Consider the following 7,737-nt stretch of genomic DNA (forward strand, 5'->3'; position numbering starts at 1 on the left):
AAAATTGTTTTTATTATATATACCAAAAAATGAATTAAACTTATTTTAATGGGATTGTTTACTATACAGGAAATTCCGTTGTTGTATATACAGGTTAAAAATTTAAATAATATTTTGATATGCAAAATAAAATATACTAGAATAATTTTTATCTGATATACTTTTTAGCTAAGTGTAATTCTTTTCTAAATCGATATTACATAAATATCCTAAATATATACACTTACAAAATTATAATTTTACATAAGTCATAATCAATAAATTCTAATTATTATATAAATATTTGTAAGTGGTTTCAACACTTAAAAACTTTACATAAGTCTTATTCATTCCACGCAATACATCTTTCATTACACAAATCACTGGTTCAACAGGATTAATAAGTACACATTTTATAATTACATAATATTTATCAAGTAGAAACATTCTGTACAAATAAAATTTTATTTCTATTATGAACTAATAAACAGGTTAATAACTTTATCAACAAAAATAGTCCCGCGCTTTGAAAGCGCGGGTCAAAATCTAGTATAGTATTAAAACATGAACATAACCTATTGATATAGGTGTGGTCTAATTATTCTAATATAATTATTAAAGCCTTTTATTAATCATTAAAAAATATTATAAAAATAAAAACACAAATATAATTAAAAAATAAATATAAAAATTAAAATTTTAGAATAAATATAAAAAATAAATATGCCCGCTCTTTAAAGGGCGGGTCAAAATCTAGTAAGCGTTTAAAACAACATCATTGATAAAGTAATAAACAACTCACTAGGGATGGCAATTGAGCTCTCTCGTCTCGTCCCGAACCGCTGCGGATTCGGCTTCTGGTGATACACGGCGAGCCTGTCCCGTGCGAGATGCGGTCCTCAAACTAGCTGCCCAATCCTGTACCGCGAAATATGCAGGCCTTCGCGGATCATCCCGGGGACATCGAATATTACATTGCTTGTTTCTACATACACAAACAAACATAGACATGAATTGAGTTTCAGCTTGCACATGATTGAGTATACTTTTACAAGATCAATACATTAAGCTTATACAAAATAAATGTATTTATTATTATTTATGATGGCTTGAAGAAACTCCACCGGTGTAGATCATAGGCGCTTGGACGACTGGAAGCATCATCGGCACTGAAACCACCATCAACGGAGTTCCATAATGTCTAATCTCTCTCTCTCTCTCTCTCTCTCTCTCTCTCTCTCTCTCTGTCTCTCTCTCTCTCTCTCTCAGGTGAAAGCAGAAATGGAGACTTAAAATTGCCTCAAAATCCCGCGGTTTAACCCATCCCGCTTTCGGCACTTCCCGCTTTGAGCACATTCCATTTTGAATCCGTCCCGCTTGAGCCCGTCCTACGAGGCCTGCAATTTTGCGGGCTTATCAAATGGAGGTCCAATCCCGCTCCGTAGCAAATCTTTACAGGCCAGGCCCGCGGTCCAGATCCTTAATTGCCATCCCTACAATTCACCAGGTCCAAATCTCTTCCCATTAGCCTTTCAGCTTCGTTTGTTCTAACGTTTTTTTTTTTAACGAATTGTTCTAACGTATTTCAAAGTAAAATGTCTTCCTTTTTTTCATAACCCAAAGATTTGTAGAACACATGAGCAACACTACCTAGTCCTAACATTTTCTTGTTATCAAGTATTTATGCAAATATAAATTATGTTTTTCTGGAGGAAAAATAGCATTGTTGAATCAAAAATGGACAAAGATTTTTATACCTGAATAATTGGTATATCTAAAAGGTTCGGAATGATAAGCTCTTTATGAAGATAGACAAAAATCCTTTAAAACTAGTCTAATATGCAGAAAGTGAATACCAAATCTGGTTTGAAGCAAATAAGATGGCAACTCCCACTCCATCTAAGCATAGTAGTGGTGAATTTTAAATCATAAGCTTGAATAATATATGTATGGTGGAAGATTCATGGACTTTCACATCACACTCGAGGGTTGTGGTTGGGTTTGAAAGAGATAGAGTCAATTTATGAGGAAGCAAAGTTTAAGATGGCGCCAAAAATGTTTTACTTCAGAAATGGAAGTACTGCTATGGGTAATAGAATAGCTATTCCATAGAGTGTTTTATTGTTTAGTTAAGATTATAAGATCATTTCATAGAGAACTATGTTATAATATTGATTATTTTATTCTGGTTTGGTTATTATTTATTGAGTAATAAAATAACTATTTGTTGTAAGAAAAAAAACTCCAATCTATGTAAAAGAGCAAAAAAAGAGTCCCGCCTTAATGAACTATCACATCTTATTATGTTTGACAAAATTGTGTGAATCATGCATATTCTAAAACGATGAGTACTCCTCAAAAGTTAAGTTCTTTATTCAATATATGTTTATTACTATTGAAAATAGAGTCCAGATATACAAAAGAATGGACTAATTTATGAACATTTCTCTCTCTAGAGACTTCGGTATTAAGGATCAAAATTTAGTTGCGCATGAAAAAAGCTTAGTGTGTACCGTAAAATGAACAAATGTATCCACTAATCACTAGCTAATAAATCAGAAATTTGATAACCTAATTAATAGTATATCAGTTGTCGAAAAAAATTAATAGTATATCCTAACCATTTTTTTGTCAATGGGAAAGATAATATATTTTTTGCCTCCCCACACAAGCGACTCGTGGTACGATTGCCTATCAGATATTCTCATTTAAATAAGCATAGCAAAAAACGACGGTTCGTGGCAGATCTTGGGAACCTACATATACAAAAAAAAAATATTGGCAATATATGATTTGTAGTAAAAAAATGATACCATACATTCCAAAAATATTGTATATATATAAGACTTTACTTCAATGGTGCATTCAGGAAAGTTGTTTTTGTTTAGTATTTTTTTGAAATTTAAATATTATTAAAACAATCTAAACTGAATATATAGATCTGATTACAAGTTCGATTCGAACAAAAATTTCTTATTCAATTGTTTTCTAACTAGTTGCGATTGATTCATGTCTTCGACGCATTCCGTTAGATCAGACTCATATTTCGAGGATATTCATTACCGTTTTCAACTTTTGATGATTACCAAATGAAAAAATAAGATTGATTTCATTATTTTGGATGTCGGAGTCTTCTCGCATCGCCTCCTTAGGTTGCATTCGATGGACTCATCAAAACTTGTAATTGTCTCCGTTAATTGCTAAGTCACCATGCTCTGTATACACATCTTACATGTTACGCCAATATATACATACATATAGCACAATTTTAAAATTACAAACCTAACTTTCTTTTGTTGGTGGGTTAATATACATATGCATATGTACGTTAAAATGATAAAGTAATTGGATATGTTACATACATACTCGAGAAATACTGTATGTTGGACAAGCTAATAGAGCCAATTCGTGGTTGACATAAATCAAAAATAATCAAGTGACAGAAAAATATCAATAGTGTTGTACTCGATTCACTAAAACATTAGAAGGTTTCATATCGGTCTAAGTCGTAAGTTGGCAACACTATCCAGACCTAACTCTAATAGTTAATTATATCTTCTTTTCTTTTGAGAAAGAAATTAGTTAATTATATCTCTCATAAAATTTTATGTACCGAACCAATTACATGCGTCTTCACATGTCTTTACATTTTGTTTTTCTTATTTTCTTACAGCAAATAAATACTTAATTGTGTGCATGCCACACACAATATATATATTGGCATTAGTTAAAGTAAAATAATTATATTGATAAATTAGTACATATCCTCCTATATATGACTTTTGCTTATATGTTGTTCATATGCGAAGTTTCAAAATTTTGTTATAATTTGATTGGTTAATAAGTTTTATTAATTATTAATTTTATTCTAGTTAAAAATAAAAAAGAAATTCGAACTCACTAGTACAAGTTACCATATAATACATGTAATATTACAAATAATGGTTTATTGTAGGAAAATTGCATCCAACAACCATCAAACAAATTATAATTCACCCACTATCTAAAATCCCTAATTCATCTATACACAACCTCCACAATATAATTACCATATTACCCATCAATTATGACCAATGTGACCTGCTGAAAATTATTATTAAAATAAATATTAAACAAACAATTTAATAAATTGTGGCTACCATTGACGCACGTCTCTTCTCTTCTTCTTTTACTTTTTACCAAATCTTTGTTTCTTCTTCATGCGTACAAACACACGTCACTTCATCTCAAAGCAAAGAAGAAAAAAAGATTCTGGGTTTACAAAATTGAGTTTGGAGGAGAAGATGGTACCGTAGAGAATGAGGTAACATTGCTCTTTTATACTACGTTTCTGTTTTTGTTTTTATACTATGTTTCTGTTTTTATATTTTGTTTATGTTTCTGTTTTTATATTCTGTTTCTCTTTTGTTTTAGTGATCCAATGGTGAAGAATAACGATGGCGGACTGGTAAAAGCGTCACTGTGTCGGAAAAGAAAAGACGAGATAAAGATGATCTTTATATGGTGGTGAAGAATAACGACGGTGAACGAAGTGAAGGTGTATCAGCACATTTGAAAAAAGAAGAATTGAAGAAGATGAACATCGCCGTCTATACTATATTCGGTGAACGAAATGGTATAGTATATATTCTTTAGTGTACCTATTAATGTAAGGTTACCATACTATTTGAGACATATTTCTATACTATTTCGTAAAACGGGGGAAACTATTTATACGTCGGATGTGGGTTGACATTTCCGGATTAAGGTTCAGTTTTATCATCTGTGTTGAGTTTCACTAACTCACCCTCGTTACTCTGTTACTTGTATTAGTGATATGACCCCATCTATAGTCTATTCTTTCCAATAATATAGTAGTACAACATCCATATAACCTTGCTACTAAAGTCTCCTGAATTATTGAACGAGACCTAAGTTTAATTACTTGTATACTGTAAAAGTACTATACTATATCCACCATGTAGTATATTATTATGAACCTGGTGAATGTCATTATTTGAAGACGGGGAAAACTGTTTATATCTTGGATGTGGGTTCACATTTCTGGGTTAGGGTACAGTTTTATCATCTGGGTTGAGTTTCACTAACTCACACTCGTTACTCTGTCACTTGTATTAGTGACATGACCCCATCTATGTCGTAATGTCAGTTTTTCTATTCAATAATATAGTAGTACAGCATCCATATAACCTTGTTACTAAAGTCCCCTGACTTATTGAACGATAATTAAAGTTTAGTTCCCCGTACAATCTAAAAGTACTATACTATATCCACCATGTAGTATAGTATGAACCTCGTGAATGTCATTATCTGAAAATAAGAGAAATTGTTTATATCTCGGATCTGGGTTGACATTTCCAGGTTAAGGTTTACTGATAACCATTTAGGGTTTGGTATTTAAAAGTTGGATTTGAGTTTAGATTTTTATTTCATGTTTATGATTTATAATTTGGGTTATAGTTTATTGATTAAGGTTTAGGGTTTAGTATTTAGAGATTAATGTGGGATTTAAATAAGTGTATCGTTTTTTTGATTTTTTTTCAAAATCCGTGGGTTAACCCCTTTTAAAATAATGAGTGTTCGGTAAATCCTCTATATACTGAAGTTTATACTCTTCACTTTTTTAAAAAAAAATTTCAAACCACATTCTACATTTGAGTTAATTTAATCTAAAGTCTCTTTCATGGTATATAGGAAACATTCTATTTTTTTAATATTTAGTTTGGAAAAAATTCATATACTGCCTAGATCAATGGAATTAGCATTATAAAATGTTTATTATCTAGAGAAACGGAGACTACAAAGTTTCTAAACTCTTTGACCATCATCTTATGTCAGTGCTCGATGAAACTATACACTAAAACCATATTTTCATATTTTTGAATTTTTTTCAAGATCCGTGGGTTAACCCCTTAAAAAATATTGAATTTTTAGTAAATGCTCTATATACTGAAGTTTATACTCTTCACTTTTGTTTTAAAATCAACATTGAATTAATGTACTCTAAAATATATTTCATAGTATATAATAATCATTCTAATTTTTTAATATTTAGTTTAGTAAAATTTCATATACTACATAGAATAGTGAAATTATCATTATAAAATCTTTATTATCTAGAGAAACAGAGACAACAAATGTTCCAAACCTCTTTGACCATCATTTTATGTCAATGCACTAATTAACTATACAATAAAACCAGATTTTCATATTTTTGATTTTTTTCAAAATCCGTTGGTTAACCCTTTTTAAAATAATGAGTGTTCGGTAAATCCTCTATATACTGAAAGTTAACTCTTCGCTTTTGTTTTAAAAATTTCAAACCACATTCTACATTTGAGTTAATTTAATCTAAAGTCTCTTTCATGGTATATAGGAAATATTCTAATTTTTAATATTTAGTTTGGAAAATTTTCATATACTTCCTAGATCAATGGAACTAGCATTATAAAATCTTTATTATCAAGAGAAACGGAGACTTCAAAGGTTCTAAACTCTTTGACCATCATCTTATGTCAGTGCTCGATGAAACTATACACTAAAACAAGATTTTCATATTTTGATTTTTTTTCAAAATCCGTTGGTTAACCCCTTCAAAAATATTGAGTTTTCTATATACTGAAGTTTATACTCTTTCCTTTAATTTATAATTTAAAACCACATTCTACATTTGAATTAATGTATTCTAAACTATCTTTCATGGTATATAGGAATAATTCTAATTTAATAATATTTAGTTTGGTAAATTTTCATATACTGCCTAGATCAATGGAATTAGCATTATAAAATCTTTATTATCTAGAGAAACGAAGACTACGAAGGTTATAAATCTTTGACCATCATCTTATGTCAGTGCTCGATGAAACCGTACACTAAAACCAAATTTATATATTTTTGATTTTTTTTCTTCAAAATATGTGGGTTAACCCCTTAAAATATTGAGTTTTGAAATTCTCTATATACTGAAGCTTATAATCTTCACTTTAATTTAAAAATTTAAAAATTTAAAACCACATTCTACATTTGAATTAATTTATTCTAAACTATATTTCATGGTATATAGGAATCATTCTAATATTTTAATATTAGTTTGGTAAAATTTCATATACTGCCTAGATTAGTGGAATTAACATTATAAAAATTTCATTATCTAGAGAAAAGGAGACAACAGAGGTTCTAAAATCTTTGACCATCATCTTATGTTAGTGCTCGATGAAACTATACAATAAAACAAGATTTTCATATTTTTGAAAATTTTCCAAAATCCGTGGGTTAACCCCTTCAAATATATTGAGTTTTCGGTAAATGCCCTATATACTGAAGTTTATACTCTTCACTTTAATTTAAAAATTTCAAACCACATTATACATTTGAATTATTGTATTCTAATCTATCTTTCATGTTATATAGGAATCATTCTAATTTTTTAATATTTAGTTTGGTAAAATTTCATATACTGCCTAGAATAGTGGATTATCATTATAAAATCTTTATTATCTAGAGAAACAGAGACAACAAATGTTCTAAACCTCTTTGACCATCATATTATGTCAATTCTCTAAGAAACTATACAATAAAACCAGATTTTCATATTTTGATTTTTTTTCAAATCCGTGAATTAACCCCTTTTAAAATAATGAGTGTTCGGTAAATCCTCTATATTGAAGTTTATACTCTTCACTTTTGTTTTAAAAGTTTCAAACCACATTCTAAATTTGAGTTAATTTAATCTAAAGTCTCTTTCATGTTATATAGGAA

The sequence above is a fragment of the Raphanus sativus genome, chromosome 9 (genome assembly GCF_000801105.2).
Source record: "Raphanus sativus cultivar WK10039 chromosome 9, ASM80110v3, whole genome shotgun sequence".
Taxonomy (NCBI): Eukaryota; Viridiplantae; Streptophyta; class Magnoliopsida; order Brassicales; family Brassicaceae; genus Raphanus; species Raphanus sativus.